The sequence below is a fragment of the Bufo gargarizans genome, chromosome 4 (genome assembly GCF_014858855.1).
Source record: "Bufo gargarizans isolate SCDJY-AF-19 chromosome 4, ASM1485885v1, whole genome shotgun sequence".
Lineage (NCBI taxonomy): Eukaryota > Metazoa > Chordata > Amphibia > Anura > Bufonidae > Bufo > Bufo gargarizans.
In genome coordinates, this window is record NC_058083.1 from 163781556 (window position 1) to 163798698 (window position 17143).

General features: G+C 41.1%; 1 protein-coding gene across 3 annotated transcripts in view; it reads right to left on the minus strand.

Annotated features, from left to right (window-relative positions):
• SI (sucrase-isomaltase) overlaps nt 1–17143 on the minus strand; it is a 360959-nt gene that overhangs the window by 271187 nt on the left and 72629 nt on the right. The window contains exon 2 of one of the 3 annotated variants that reach the window (XM_044289836.1): nt 7061–7117. The exons of 1 other annotated variant lie outside the window; for it this stretch is intronic. The gene's annotated coding sequence lies outside the window, so the exon portion shown is untranslated. Of the gene's footprint in view, nt 1–7023; nt 7118–17143 lie in introns of those variants that run through there. One more of the 3 variants, XM_044289837.1, reaches the window with a different exon arrangement.

A 17143-nucleotide genomic window follows, 5' to 3' on the forward strand; every position in this document is an offset into this window, starting at 1 on the left:
TTTTGTTTCAAAAATGAAATCATTGTGTAAAACTTATATAAATAAAAAAAGTATACATATTAGGTATCGCCGCGTCCGTATCGACCGGCTCTATAAAAATATCACATGACCTAACCCCTCAGGTGACCACCGTAAAGAAATAAAAATAAAAACAGTGTAGAAAAAGCAATTTTTTGTCATCTTACGTCACAAAAAGTGTAATAGCAAGCGATCAAAAAGTCATATGCACCCCAACATAGTGCCAATCAAACCGTCATCTCATCTCGCAAAAAATGAGACCCTTCTTAAGATAATCGCCCCAAAACTGTAAAAACTATGGCTCTTAGACTATGGAGAAACGAAAAAAAAAAATTGTTTTAAAAATGAAATCATTGTATAAAACTTACATAAATAAAAAAAATGTATACATATTAGGTATCGCCACGTCCGTGACAACCTGCTCTATAAAATTACCACATGATCTAACCTGTCAGATGAATGTTGTAAATAACAATAAAAAAAACCATGCCAAAAAAGCTATTTCTTGTTACCTTGCCGCACAAAAAGTGTAATATAGAGCAACCAAAAATCATATGTACCCTAAACTAGTACCAACAAAACTGCCACCCTATCCCGTAGTTTCTAAAATGGGGTCACTTTTTTGGAGTTTCTACATCAGGGGGCTTCAAATGGGACATGGTATCAAAAAAACTGTCCAGCAAAATCTGGCTTCCAAAAACCACACGGCGCACCTTTCACTCTACGCCCCGCTGTGTGCCCGTACAGTAGTTTACGGCCACATATGGGGTGTTTCTGTAAACGGCAGAGTCAGGGCAATAAAGATACAGTCTTGTTTGGATGTTAACCCTTGCTTTGTTAGTGTAAAAAATTGGTTAAAATGGAAAATTAGGCAAAAAAATGAAATTCTCAAATTTCATCCCCATTTGCCAATAACTCCTGTACAACACCTAAAGGGTTAACAAAGTTTGTAAAAATCAGTTTTGAATACCTTGAGGGGTGTAGTTTATAGAATAGGGTCATTTTTGGGTGGTTTCTATTATGTAAGCCTCGCAAAGTGACTTCAGACCTGTAGTGGTCCCTAAAAATTGGATTTCTGAAAAATTTCAAGATTTGCTTCTAAACTTCTAAGCCTTGTAACATCCCCAAAAAATAAAATATCATTCCCAAAATAATTCAAACATGAAGTACACATATGGGGAATGTAAAGTCATCACAATTTTTGGGGGTATTACTATGTATTACAGAAGTAGAGAAACTGAAACTTTGAAATTTGCAAATTTTTCCAAATTTGGGGTAAATTTGGTATTTTTTTATGCAAAAAAAATTAATTTTGGGACTTAATTTTTCCAGTGTCATGAAGTACAATATGTGACGAAAAAACAATCTCAGAACGGCCTGGATAAGTCAAAGTGTTTTAACGTTATCAGCACTTAAAGTGACACTGGTCAGATTTGCAAAAAATGACCTGGTCCTTAAGGTGAAATAAGGCTGTGTCTTGAAGGGGTTAATTGACAGAGAAAGGCTGGAGAGTCTTTATCTAGCCTGACCCTAAAATCCCACAACTGCACTATTCGTTGCAAACTCAATCTACATGGAGCTATGCACAATGTCCTGATACGTCCATAAGAAACTGTACTGCACATGCCCCAAGCTTGTAATGGACAGTGCTAATGCAAGATTTCAGGGCCTACTTAACATATTTATTAAACATTTGTTTACTCTTGATTATGTCAACAAATCAGGGACAGAGTGATATGAGTATATTTTTGAGGCGGCATTGTGCCTGGTTTTAAACTGATTTTCCTGATGACAAACTCCTTTTGCATTGCTAATGGCGAATAAAATTGACCAAACTGATCTATTGCTGTGGCAAATTGGAATCCCAGAGCATTGGTTCAGAAGAGATTTGATATTCTCTTAACCGTACATTCAGAACTGAATGTGTGTAATTTACATTTCTGATTGTGTATTCAAAAAGAGCCATTGGCTTGTGAGTAGCTTGGTTTTCCTGATGGCTTAAAAAAAGACACTCCATGCATATAAGCAGACAACTCATGAATTGGTCCTGAAAATTCACCTGTGCTTTAGAATTTTAAAAGCTTGGTTATCATTTCTTTTCTCCCTGTCAGAAGGTCAGCCAAGTCTGTGTTCCTAATAAACTACTGAATGTTCCAGCCTCGAATGGAAGCCACAGAAAATAAAATTACCTAATAAGAGCTTCACATTGACAGTTCCTTTACCTTTCTCAAAAACAGTATTGCTGGTAAAAGAAAAATGTAATGCGGAATTCTAAAAGTTTAATAAAAAAAAAGTATTAAAGTATGAAAAAGTGCAGTTTAGAACAAAGTGCTATTAATTTAACATAAATGGACCATTTTAAACAAAATACAAACCTATTTAGCTTGAGCTCTACTGTTTGATATTTAAATAAGAATTGTTCATTACTATACATTACAAAGGCAGAATTATTATTAAAACTGGTAGTTAAATTCTTAAATTCTTATTAACCTTAACATGAACGGATGCAAAAATGTTGTTCTTAAATGGAATCTGTCACTAGTTTTATGCTGCTAGGTTCTAAAAGCTCCAGCCTATGCCATTGAGTCCTGATATTCATGAGCTTCGGGTTTTCTCTGCCATTTGCCACTGATTGACAGTTTTTTTCCAACTGAATTAGCAGAAGGTGGGCGGGGAAACCCAGGAGCTCATGAACATTAAGGACTAATTGGTAGAGATGAGAGAACTATTGAAAAATTAAATTTGTTGACTTCGCCAAAGATAGCCAAGAAATTTGATTAGTTCTGAATTAATTTGTCACAAATTGCAATAAGTCAGGTATACCCAGGCCACTCTTCTTTAGGGTATGCCCACACAGAGTTGCTGTTCTGCATGCCATCAGTTGCCTAAAGGCAGTCAAATCCACCAAGTGGTACAGCAGCAATTGTACATCAAGCAACTTGGCCACTTGAGAGTTCATTTAAACTCCAGAGAGTAGACACTTTGCTAAAATTTCAAGTTTATTATATCTTTTAACTCAATTAAAATATAATGTCCTATGCATTTTGTGTGCACAATTTATGCTTGGTCATAGTGAAGTGCTACCTGGGAATCAGCTCTTCATAGCACCACAATACAAAGTTCATGGTCTTGGGTCAGCTAATTGGTTTGCTGTTTATACCTTTATGGGTGGGAGTGCAGCTTGCACACAAGAGCAATACTGAGTCCATATATTTGTTTCCTGGCCACACATTCCATTAGGGATGACTGACAATAAAGCAGAAAATGAGGAGGAAGGGAAGGAGTCTGAACAGATGAAGCAGTAACTGATGCTGACGATGACAAGGACACTACTGTTTGTGGATGCAGTCTGGGTGCTACAAAGAAGACCCGGAAAAAGAAGACAATCTTGTTCCGATTGCTGACCAGTTCTATTTTCCCACTGTATCGAGAATCTCACTTCCTTCTGGGATTTGCGTCCCCACCTAATCCTTGGTTGAACTTGATGGACTTATGTCTTTTTTCAACTGTATTAACTATTAATGATGAACGAACATCAGCCGGGGCGGTTCGTGAACGCGATCTCACGAACGCGAACAAGTGTCACTTTAATGGCAAGCATACCTGAAAAACCTTTAGCTCATATTTGCAGCCACCAAATACTTAGTAGAAGTGCACAAATAGTCCCACACAATGAACAGTGACATACTAGAGGGGGATCAATGACAAAAAGTCCAACAAAAAATATTTATCTTAATCAGGGGACATTTTTATGCATCTTAAAGGGAAATTCTCTGTAATGTGCCCTGGTGGAGCCTAGAATTTTTTATTTTTTATTTTAGGCCAAGAAGTACAGGCTTCAAAAATTAGGCATTCACCTGACATAAAATAAATTCTGATTATTTGGCTCAAGGCAAAGTACAGACCAAAAGTAGGGACACACCTTCTCATTCAAAGAATTTCTTTATGACTATGAAAATTGTAGATTCACACTGAAGGCATCAAAACTATGAATTAACACGTGGAATTATATACATAACAAAAAAGTGTGAAACAACTGAAAAATGTCATATTCTAGGTTCTTTAAAGTAGCCACCTTTTGCTTTGATTACTGCTTTGCACACTCTTGGCATTCTCTTGATGAGCTTCAAGAAGTAGTCACCTGAAATGGTCTTCCAGCAGTCTTGAAGGAGTTCCCACAGATGCTTAGCACTTGTTGGCCCTTTTGCCTTCAATCTGCGGTCCAGCTCACCACAAACCATCTCGATTGGGTTCAGGTCCGGTGACTGTGGAGGCCAGGTCATCTGGCGAAGCACCCCATCACTCTCCTTCATGGTCAATTAGCCCTTACACAGCCTGGAGGTGTGTTTGGGGTCATTGTCCTGTTGAAAAATAAATGATGGTCCAACTAAACACAAACCGGATGGAATAGCATGCCGCTGCAAGATGCTGTGGTAGCCATGCTGGTTCAGTATGCCTTCAATTTTGACTAAATCCCCAACAGTGTAACCAGCAAAGCACCCCCACACCATCACACCTCCTCCTCCATGCTTCACGGTGGGAACCAGGCATGTAGAGTCCATCCGTTCACCTTTAATGCGTTGCACAAAGACACGGTGGTTGGAACCAAATATCTCAAATTTGGACTCATCAGACCAAAGCACAGATTTCCACTGGTCTAATGTCCATTCCTTGTGTTCTTTAGCCCAAACAAGTCTCTTCTGCTTGTTGCCTGTCCTTAACAGTGGTTTCCTAGCAGATATTCTACCATGAAGACCTGATCCACACAGTCTCCTCTCAGCTGTGTATCCACTTGACTTCTCCACAACGCAACTGATGGTCCCAACCCCATTTATAAGGCAAGAAATCTCACTTATTAAACCTGACAGGGCACACCTGTGAAGTGAAAACCATTTCAGGTGACTACCTCTTGAAGCTCATCAAGAGAATGCCAAGAGTGTGCAAAGCAGTAATCAAAGCAAAGGGTGGCTACTTTGAAGAACCTAGAATATGACATATTTTCAGTTGTTTCACACTTTTTTGTTATGTACATAATTCCACATGTGCTAATTCATAGTTTTAATGCCTTCTGTGTGAATCTACAATTTTCATAGTCATGAAAATAAAGAAAACTCTTTGAATGAGAAGGTGTGTCCAAACTTTTGGTCTGTACTGTACATTATGCGGTCAATGGATAAAAATTATACTGTAGACCACTGGAGTACAGGCCCCAAACATTAGGCATTTACCGGACAGAAAATATCAAGTGATTATGTGGTGTCATGCCTTGCTCAGGTTATGTGCAGAGGTCTGTCAGGTTAGCAGCACATGTGTAGCCTTTTGTTTTTGTTTTGAAGTTGAGGTGTATCCGCCTTCCTTCAGGTGCACTGGGTGGGGTCGTTGGTATGAGTTTAAATTACGCCCACTCCTAGTGTCCTGTGCGCGCTATAGCTTCTGTCTTGCTCAGAGGAAGGAAGGAAGGATTTGCTGTTCCTGCTCAGTAATATTACACGGTCAATGGATATCCATTTTTATGCAGGCCAGTACAAATACAGGTCAAATACATATGTTTAAAAGAACAAAAAATATAAAATTGGATTAAAAACATGGCTAACAAAATCCCCCCTCTTGCAAAAAACCCTAATGATAATAGTTAAGATTCGATAACATGTGGTCGTCACTGGTGTTGCATTCCTCCCAGGCCTCAACAATTATTCATTCACCGTACAGAAAATAACAAGTATGTGGCTGGAGGTAGATTACACGGTCATTGGATATCAATTTTACAGCAGGCCAGTGGACTACAGGCAGCAAAAATTATTCATTCACTGTATAAAAAAGAACAAGTATGTATGTGGCTCTAGGTAGATTACACGGTCATTGGATATCATTTTTACAGCAGGCCAGTGGACTACAGGCCACAAAAATTATGCATTCAACGGACATAAAAGAACAAGTAAGTATGTGGCTGGATGTAGATTACACAGTAATTGGATATCAATTTTACGGAAGGCCAGTGTATTTACAGGCCCAATAAATTATACATTTACCGTACATAAAAGATCAAGTGATTATGTGGCTGGTGGAATATTAGACGGTCAATGAATATCAATTTTACTGAAGGCCAAATATAAGTCAAATACATATGTATAAAATAACTAAAAATATAAAATTGGATTAAAAACATGGCTAACAAAATCCTCCCTCTTGAAAAAAACCCTAATGATAATAGTTGAAACACGTGGTCATCACAGGTGTTGAATTCCTCCAAGGCCCAAAACATTAGGCATTCAACGGACAGAAAAGGCCTTTTATGCCTCATTATTTACATAAGACGGGGACAATTCTTTGTTCTTGGTGTTGTAGGATATGTGTGGGCTGGCATGAGGAAATTCTATTAAACGTGGCCGTCATAGGTGTTGAATTCCTCATTCATTTTTATAAATAAGAGATAAGAAAGAAGGCGGTTATACAGTGCTGTTCCAGGTATAACCTGGAAGCATGGTGGGGGCGCCAGAGGGCCAGAGAGCCAGACACCAGTCTGCAGTATTCAGATATCATCCAATGCAAGAGTGGTGAACAAAATTAACTCTTATTAGAGTAGTAAGGTGAAAATGTACCAGGAAGTGAATAAAAAGTCTCTAAGTGACATACAAATAGACAGTATAAACTCTAGAATTTTAGTATGAAATCATATATAAAAATCAATTGTAGAATACATGAAATGTATTTAAACATAATCAACTTGGTGTATATCAACACATATTAGTGTATCACCTTTATGATCATAAAATAGGCACTGGTAAAGGACTTACTTTACCGGGAAAGGAAGTATAGGATAAGCACATAGCACCTATACTTGTACCTCCCCCACCGAGATTGCCTTGTAAAGGTTGATGTGACTTCTACATCCCCAAAGGATGACACCAGGGCTCTAAGTTCCAAAGTAGAGGTATTTAATAAATACAAAGCTTGACACATTTCGGGACAGTACCCCTTTATCAAGATTATAAGTAAAATACATACATGACAGGATATATATAGGGATAAAAAGGCACATTACTTCTGGTCAGCTGATCTAGAGGGCTGGTCATGTGCTGACATCACTTCCTATTAATACCTTAAAAAGACAAAGGGTTATATAATCCATTACAGTGAAAATCAATAATCATATATAATATATCATAAAGAGCAGTTAGTAGATAATGGGCATGTGGATTGATCACTAAATATAGGAAAAGAACACTATATATCTTGCTTAAGTTTGTAAAAAACAGAAATGGGAGTGTCTATTCATGCATTTCCAAATTGAACGCATGGGACTTTTTTATGATTAAGAAGTCATATGGGTCCAGATCTTTGTAACATGCTGCCCATTCAAGAGGCAACTATCAACTAATCCGGCGAGAAGATTTCTCTTCTAAACTACATGGACTGTGGCAACACAAATGTGGTGTATATGCTTGAGTGCCCCTGTGGGTTACAATACATTGGACGTACTTCTATAGAAACATAGACATAGAAACATAGAATGTGTTGGCAGATTAGAACCATTTGGCCCATCTAGTCTGCCCAATATACTGAATACTATGAATATTCCCTGGCCCTATCTTATATGAAGAATGGCCTTATGCCTATCCCATGCATGCTTAAACTCCTTCACTGTATTTGCAGCTACCACTTCTGCAGGAAGACTATTCCATGCATCCACTACTCTCTCAGTAAAGTAATACTTCCTGATATTACTTTTAAACCTTTGCTCCTCTAATTTAAAACTATCTCCTCTTGCAGCAGTTTTTCTCCTTTTAAATATTTTCTCATCTTTTACCGGCTTAATTCACATCACTCTAATATTTACAAAAAATATACCAAACATAGTGTCGCCAGAAATTTTGCGGCGATACACGCAAGCAACGCATATCTCTTACGTCTAACCCCAATACAACATCAGCAAGGCGAGAGCCATGGCAGTGTAGGATCTTTTAAAATGGCCAGAAATTTTCCTGGCCTGCCTCAAGACGTCCTGGACCCGGGGTATTTGGCAACGAATCACTGCACGACTAAGTTTAGGACGTGTGCCATACACAGCATGTGTGTAATTTAGCCTTATTTCTGTGCGCTCAGCAGATTGGCACCGTTGTTGCACACCACTTTACCAAATGTCAAATTGAGCGGGGTTAGCCACTGATCGGCCTGTGACTGCAAAGCTGAAAGGAGTGCACGAACGGTGTGTGGCTATTGGCTTCAAAGCACAACAACAGCAGCTCAGCATAGCAACGTCTCACCTGGCAAGTCAAATAGGTTCTGGGGAGCTTGGGGGGGGGCGCAGTGGAAGAGGTGGTAGCAGTGGAAAATGAGGAGTCAGCCAAGGAGGAGACGGAGGATGGAGTAGGAGGAGGAGAAGAAGAGGCAGTTTATATGGCAGTAGTTGGCGTTCCGACAAGCCAATAGTCAGCCGTTGGGCAAGATGGTCATCCAGAGTAATAATCTTTTTACAATCGAACATTTGGGCCATGGAAGGCACAATGGCACGGTGGAATGTTAAGTGGAGGACAAATGGGAGGAGAGAGGAGAAGGAGAAGAGACAGGAAGTGGAGCGCTGGGAGTGTGGCTTTGTGGGTTCTGATGGTGTTGCTGGTCGTCCATAGGTGAGTGTTGAGCTTACCGAGACTTATGTGTTGACAGCACAGGCTGCAGATGGCATCAATATTGTCAGCAGTGGACACGTTAAAAAAAGCCCATACTGCGGAGCCAAGTGCCGGCATCCTGGGAGCGCCAGATGTGACTGTGTATGGTGGATGGTTTGTTCCAGATACATTGGCAGTCTGCTTTCTGCCTCCTGTGCACTTTAAGTTCTGCCTGCTTCTCCTCCTTCTCCTCACTTTCTGCTGCACTGTCTCTATCTCTGAACTCCCCTCCTCTTCCTCTCTTGTGGATACACACGTGACATCCATCGACACATCATCATCGTCACTTTCACCACCACTGACATTAGAGATCTCGGAGTAGGCAGCAACAGTGGGGACCACTGATCTGGGTACTCAGACTGCTGGGTGGTGACCGTTGATACCTCCTCTTCCTGATCCAATGCCAAGAATGGCTGCGCTTTGGTAAGGTCTTGGAATAGATGGGAAAATAATTCCTCTGACTCGAGCGGAGGGGATATGGTGGTGGTGGTGGTGTATTTGGGGGTGCACACAGCAGAGAGTGAAGAGGATGCAGATAGAGAGGATAAGGAGGGTGCAGAAGCAGAAGGCTGAGTGAGCCATTCAACCAACTCTGGTGCATCCTTTGACGTAATCGCACGCACCTTCTACAACTTCCCACTTAGGCTTCGGCCTGGTGCACCTGCCCGACCACTACCACCCCTGCGAAATGGCCTGCCTCTGCCACTGCCTGTCATTTTCAAAATGACCCTGTTACAAAAGTCCCTATAGAAGAGCAGTATTTGTGGAAGAGGGTATATCACACCACTGCCTCAATCAGTATTTTTGGGGGGCAACTGGTATATCACACCAGTAGAAATTATTTGTTCCAATAGCGTTTGTCTCTCTGTGTTTCTGCGGTAATGCAGTGAAACCGCAAACAAATGCTGCACTACCCAAATGCACTATATAGAAAGTATTATACTGGTATTTAACACCCCTGCTTCAATCAGTTTTTATGGGGGGCACCTGGTATATCAAACCAGTTGAAATGATTTGTTCCAATAGCGTTTGTCACTCTGTGTAGCTGCGGTATCGCAGCAGAACCGCAAACAAATGCTGCCCTACCCAAATATACTATATAGAAAGTATATTATTAGTATGACACTCCCCTGCCTTAATCAATTTTCTTGGGGGGCAACTGGTATATCACACCAGTTGAAATGATTTGTTCCGAGAGTTTTTTCCCCTTTGCATAGCTGCAGTATGGCAGCAGAAGCACACACAACTGCTGCACAATACAAATGCACTATAATATACTTTCTATGTTAGAAAGTATATTATAAGTATATCACACCCCTCTGTAAGTCACACCTATCAATAGCACACCTATACCAGTCCTTAAAAAGACTTTGTGGCCCTATTAGCTAGTGTTTGGAGTCCCTAACAGTCTGTACCTGCTCCACACAGCAACCTTTCCCTACACTGGCAAAACACTGAATGGAAAATTGCGGCCAGATCGGGTTTATTTATAAGGTAGGGGGTATGTCCATGTGCTGAAACGTCTCAATTGGCTGTCCTTTACCACCTGATGGATGTGTCATGGGTTCAAAGCTCTTCACAATGTAAAAAAATATGGCACCGGCGGACATCGCCATATGTTTGCCCATTCAGCGAACCGCGAACGAGCAAAGTTCGCCGCGAAACGACCGTCGGGCAAACCATAAGGTCATCTCTATTAACTATCTAACTATGAGTGAGGCCACCTCATGTGCTTTGTTTGAAGAGCTGTGGTGCCTATGTTTTTTTGTTTTTTTAAATGCATTGCTCATGGCTTATTCTCTTTGCATTTTTTTTCTGCAGCGACTGTGGAGAGAAATTGCCATATGGGAGATACTCTCACAGACCTAACAGCAAGTGAGCTTGGCACATTTTGAGCCGGCACCTATATTGTCAGTGGCATCATCAGTTCCCCAGCTGACCACACGAGAAACAGATTTGTTATTATTATTATTTTTTAATGTCTTCACTAGAAATGAGCAAAGTTATAGAAAATTTGATTAGTCTGCTTCGCCAAATTTAACACAAAAATTCTCTGCAGGTGAAATAATGGTGAACCGAGATTGTGCTGTTCCCCTGCCATTGAACCCCTCAGATGCCACATTAATCGCTGATTGCAGCATCCGAGATTAACATTGAGGGCTTTCAGATGGCCATCGTGGCCTCTTTGCGAGCAAATGGATGAGGTATGTATTTTTTTGTCTTTATTGCCATTTTAAGGACAATTGATTTGTTACTAGAGATGGCCTTTGCGTGTTTGCGATTCGCCGAACATTCGAACATATGGAGTAATTTGCGCCCGCTATATTATTTTACATTGTGAAGAACTTTGACCCATGACTCATCCATCAGGTGGTACAGGACAGCCAATTGAGACATTTCAGCACATGGACATACCCCCTAACTTATAAATAAACCTGATCTGGCCACCATTTTACATTCAGTGTTTTGCCAGTGTAGGGAGAGGTTGCTGTGTGGAGCATGGACAGGCTGTTAGGGACACCAAACGCTAGCTAATAGGGCCACAAAAGTCATTTTAAGCGCTAGTATACGTGTGCTATCGATATGTGTGATACACAGAGGGGTGCAATATACTTATAATATACTTTAATAATGAGTCAAAAACACATAGATCTATATAGTGATCACCTGGAAGTCAGGGGCCTAGGCGCTAGGGGCTTACTAGGGCCATTTTTATATAGGGTAAGTTTCCGGACGGGGTTGCTCCTATCTGGGCGGGTGGTCTGTGTTTATGCTATCAGGGCCAGAATAGCACCCCCTGTAGGGCAATATCAGGGACAGTTCTTTGCCCACCCATTCCTTCAATACTATATCATCATCTAGCCCAGGGATGGATGTTTTTTTGCTTTCCCTCCTGCATTCATCGATGTGCACTGGAACGGCCCCGGATTGTGGTAGGACATATGGTTTCTGATTTGGTGCCGCCGAGCACCTGATTTAGTGCCGCCGAGCACTTGTTATTGCCTACCACATCTATGTTTTTTGGTTAACTTTAATAATTTCATTTTTTTCATTTTGAGGGATATCTTTTCCATTCACACGTCCGCAAAATGGGTCCACATCCGTTCCGCATTGGGGCCGAAATGTGCTGTACGCATCCGCGGATCCGCACTTCCGCATCTGTGCTTCTGTTTCCGCAAAAAAATAGAACATGTCCTATTCTTGTCCGCAATTGCAGACAAGATTAGGCATTTTCTATTATAGTGCCGGCGATGTGCGGTCCACAAATTGCGGAATGCACATTGCCAGTGTTCGTGTTTTGCGGATCCGCAAAACACTTACTGAAGTGTGAATGGACCCTCATAGTAAAATTATTAAAGGTTACGTTTTATCTTTATGTATATTCTAATGGATTTCCTTCCTTGTACAATGTTATAATATACTTTTCTATGTTAGAAAGTATATTATAGTGCATTTGTATTGTGCGGTAGTTGTGTGCGGTTCTGCTGCGATACTGCAGGTATATAGAGGGACAAGCGTTATTGGAACAAATAATTTCTACTGGTGTGATATACCAGTCGTTCCCCAAAAAAACTGATTGAAGCGGGGCGTTATATACCAATATACTTTCTTTATAGTGCATTTGGGTACTGTACAGTGCATTTGCGCATGCGCGTACGCAAAAATTATATTGCTGATATTGCGCATTGAAAACCAAAATAAATGGAGATCGCAAATTTGAATAATACATCTGATATGTCACTGTCCATGTTGTGGGACTGTTTGTGCACTTCTTGTAATTATTTCTTGGCTGCAAATACGAGCTGAAGTTTTTTTCAGGTTCACCTGCCATTAAAATGAATGGGACCCACCACAAACTTGCGGTTCGCGAACATTTAATCGCCTTTGCGCGATCGCGTTCGCGAACCGCCCCGGCAGATGTTCGTCCATCACTATTTGTTACCACAAAGCACAAGGAAATTTGGATTTGCAACGAATCGAAGTACAATTCGAATACTTCGATTTGGTCAAAACTAGTTGTGGCCATATGTTGTCTCTGCTCTTTATTGCCTCTATGGCCACCACCCTCCTCCTTTGATGCCAAATCCTCATCACCCTGATCTAGTTTCAAGGTCCAGCCCAACACACATCATCATAGCATCATGGAGGCTCAGTTTTTAGCACCCGTGCCTAGGTTCAGCTTCTGCACGGATTTTGCATGTTCTCACTGTGTTTGTTTGGGTTTCTTCTGGGTACTCTGGGGTCCTCTCACATGCCAAAGACATACAAATAGGGAACTTAGATTGTGAGCTTCACTGGAGACAGCAAACAATGATAATATCTTTAACCACTTCAACCCCGCTAGCTAAAACCCCCTTAATGACCAGGCCACTTTTACACTTCTGCACTACACTACTTTCACCGTTTATTGCTCGGTCATGCAACTTACCACCCAAATGAATTTTACCTCCTTTTCTTCTCACTAATAGAGCTTTCATTTGGTGGTATTTTATTGCTGCTGACATTTTTACTTTTTTTGTTATTAATCGAAATTTAACGATTTTTTTACAAAAAAATGACATTTTTCACTTTCAGCTGTAAAATTTTGCAAAAAAAACGACATCCATATATAAATTTTTCGCTAAATTTATTGTTCTACATGTCTTTGATAAAAAAAAAAATGTTTGGGAAAAAAAAAAAGGGTTTGGGTAAAAGTTATAGCGTTTACAAACTAAGGTACAAAAATGTGAATTTCCGCTTTTTGAAGCAGCTCTGACTTTCTGAGCACCTGTCATGTTTCCTGAGGTTCTACAATGCCCAGACAGTAGAAAACCCCCACAAATGACCCCATTTCGGAAAGTAGACACCCTAAGGTATTCGCTGATGGGCATAGTGAGTTCATAGAACTTTTTATTTTTTGTCACAAGTTAGCGGAAAATGATGTTTTTTTTTTTTTCTTACAAAGTCTCATATTCCACTAACTTGCGACAAAAACTAAAAAATTCTAGGAACTCGCCATGCCCCTCACGGAATACCTTGGGGTGTCTTCTTTCCAAAATGGGGTCACTTGTGGCGTAGTTATACTGCCCTGGCAATTTAGGGGCCCATATGTGTGAGAAGTAGTTTGCAATCAAAATGTGTAGAAAATGGCCTGCGAAATCCGAAAGGTGCTCTTTGGAATATGTGCCCCTTTGCCCTCCTAGGCTGCAATAAAGTGTCACACATCTGGTATCGCTGTACTCAGGAGAAGTTAGGGAATGTGTTTTGGGGTGTCATTTTACATATACCCATGCTGGGTGAGAGAAATATCTTGGCAAAAGACAACTTTTCCAATTTTTTTATACAAAGTTGGCATTTGACCAAGATATTTCTCTCACCCAGCATGGTTATATGTAAAATGACACCCCAAAACACTTTCCCCAACTTCTCCTGAGTATGGCGATACCAGATGTGTCACACTTTTTTGCAGCCAAAGTGGGCAAAGGGGCACATATTCCAAAGAGCACCTTTCGGATTTCGCAGGCCATTTTTTACACATTTTGATTGCAAAGTACTTCTCACACATATGGGCCCCTAAATTGCCAGGGCAGTATAACTACGCCACAAGTGACCCCATTTTGGAAAGAAGACACCCCAAGGTATTCCGTGAGGGGCATGGCAAGTTCCTAGAATTTTTTATTTTTTGTCACAAGTTAGCGGAACATGATGATTTATTTTATTTTATTTTTTTTCCTTACAAAGTCTCATATTCCACTAACTTGCGACAAAAAATAAAAAATTCTAGGATCTCGCCATGCCCCTCACGGAATACCTTGGGGTGTCTTCTTTCCAAAATGGGGTCACTTGTGGCGTAGTTATACTGCCCTGGCAATTTAGGGGCCCATATGTGTGAGAAGTACTTTGCAATCAAAATGTGTAAAAAATGGCCTGCGAAATCCGAAAGGTGCTCTTTGGAATGTGAGCCCCTTTGCCCACCTAGGCGGCAAAAAAGTGTCACACATGTGGTATCGCCGTACTCAGGAGAAGTTGGGGAATGTGTTTTGGGGTGTCATTTTACATATACCCATGCTGGGTGAGAGAAATATCTTGGCAAAAGACAACTTTTCCAATTTTTTTATACAAAGTTGGCATTTGACCAAGATATTTATCTCACCCAGCATGGGTATATGTAAAATGACACCCCAAATCACATTCCCCAACTTCTCCTGAGAACGGTGATACCACATGTGTGACACTTTTTTGCAGCCTAGATGCGCAAAGCGGCCCAAATTCCTTTTAGGTGGGCATTTTTAGACATTTGGATCCCAGACTTCTTCTCACGCTATAGGGCCCCTAACATGCCAGGGCAGTATAAATACCCCACATGTGACCCCATTTTGGAAAGAAGACACCCCAAGGTATTCCGTGAGGGGCATGGCGAGTTCATAGAATTTTTTTTTTTTGGCACAAGTTAGCGGAAATTTATTTTTTTTGTATTTTCTCACAAAGTCTCCCTTTCCGCTAACTTGGGACCAAAATTTCAATCTTCATGGACTCAATATGCCCCTCACGGAATACCTTAGGGTGTCTTCTTTCCGAAATGGGGTCACATGTGGGGTATTTAAACTGCCCTGGCATTTTAGGGGCCCTAAAGAGTGAGAAGAAGTCTGGAATATAAATGTCTAAAAAATTTTACGCATTTGGATTCCGTGAGGGGTATGGTGAGTTCATGTGAGATTTTATTTTTTGACACAAGTTAGTGGAATATGAGACTTAGTAAGAAAAAACAAAAACAAAAACAAACAAAAAATTTCCGCTAACTTGTGCCCAAAAAAAATGTCTGAATGGAGCCTTACAGGGGGGTGATCAATGACAGGGGGGTGATCAGGGAGTCTATATGGGGTGATCACCCCCCTGTCATTGATCACCCCCCTGTCATTGATCACCCCCCTGTAAGGCTCCATTCAGCTGTCCGTATGATTTTTTACGGATCCACGGATACAATGATCGGATCCGCAAAACACATGCGGATGTCTGAATGGAGCCTTACAGGGGGGGTGATCAATGACGGAGGTGATCAGGGAGTCTATATGGGTGATCACCCCTCTGTCATTGATCACCCCCCTGTAAGGCTCCATTCAGACGTCCGCATGTGTTTTGCGGATCCGATCCATGTATCAGTAGATCCGTAAAAATCATACGGACGTCTGAATGGAGCCTTACAGGGGGGTGATCAATGACGGAGGTGATCAGGGAGTCTATATGGGTGATCACCCCTCTGTCATTGATCACCCTCCTGTAAGGCTCCATTCAGACGTCCGCATGTGTTTTGCGGATCCGATCCATGTATCAGTGGATCCGTAAAAATCATACGGACGTCTGAATGGAGCCTTACAGGGGGGGTGATCAATGACAGGGGGGTGATCAGGGAGTCTATATGGGGTGATCAGGGGTGATCAGTGGTTCATAAGGGGTTAATAAGTGACAGGGAGGGGGGTGTAGTGTAGTGTAGTGTTTTCTGGTACTTTGCACAGCTACCTGTGTCCTCTGGTGGTCGATCCAAACAAAAGGGACCACCAGAGGACCAGGTAGCAGGTATATTAAACGCTGTTATCAAAACAGCGTCTAATATACCTGTTAGGGGTTAAAAAAATCACATCTCCAGCCTGCCAGCGAGCGATCGCCGCTGGCAGGCTGGAGATCCACTCGCTTACCTTCCGTTCCTGTGAGCGCGCGCGCCTGTGTGCGCGCGTTCACAGGAAATCTCGCGTCTCGCGAGATGACGCACATCTGCGTTAGGCGGTCCGGAGGCGGTTAAAGCACTACAGAATATGACAGTGCTATATAAATAAGTTTTAAAAAAAGTATTCCCCAATGCTTTGACTAAAATATTTTATGTCATTGTGGGCTCCGTGGTCCCTCTCATGATTTTGTCCTTAGTATTTTACCCAAGTACCACTGTAACATGGCTACGAATGCCCCTAGCACCACCACCATGGCTACAAGTGCCACTACTACTATCACCAACAACATAGCTATGCATTTTAGTCATTAAGTCCCTAGCCTCCAACTGAAACTTCTCATGGCAATCCAAACGCCAACTGTACTCAAGTTTGTCTTGAGTATCTTCCAAAGCACATGGAGTGTTGTTGTCTCTTCTTAGGAAAAAGAAGTTGCTCAACTCGGAGGGGGTAGTGAAAACAGAGATGATGCAAATGAGCGGCTACTGCTATTGCTGTTTCCATTATTACAACCACCCACATTCTCACATTAAGTTTCATTCTCCACTCTGTCATTTAGCAGACATTTTATTTTGAAGTCTATGTTAACAAAGACAAATCACAGGTCTGGTACACTTATTATTAAATGAAGCCAATTTGCAACATGTTTTGGGGAAAAAAATAGGCATAATAAGAGATGTCCTGGGTGTGATTAAAATATACACTGTTTATAGTGCACTAAAATACCTTGATTTAAATTCTTTGTACACTTTAAATGGA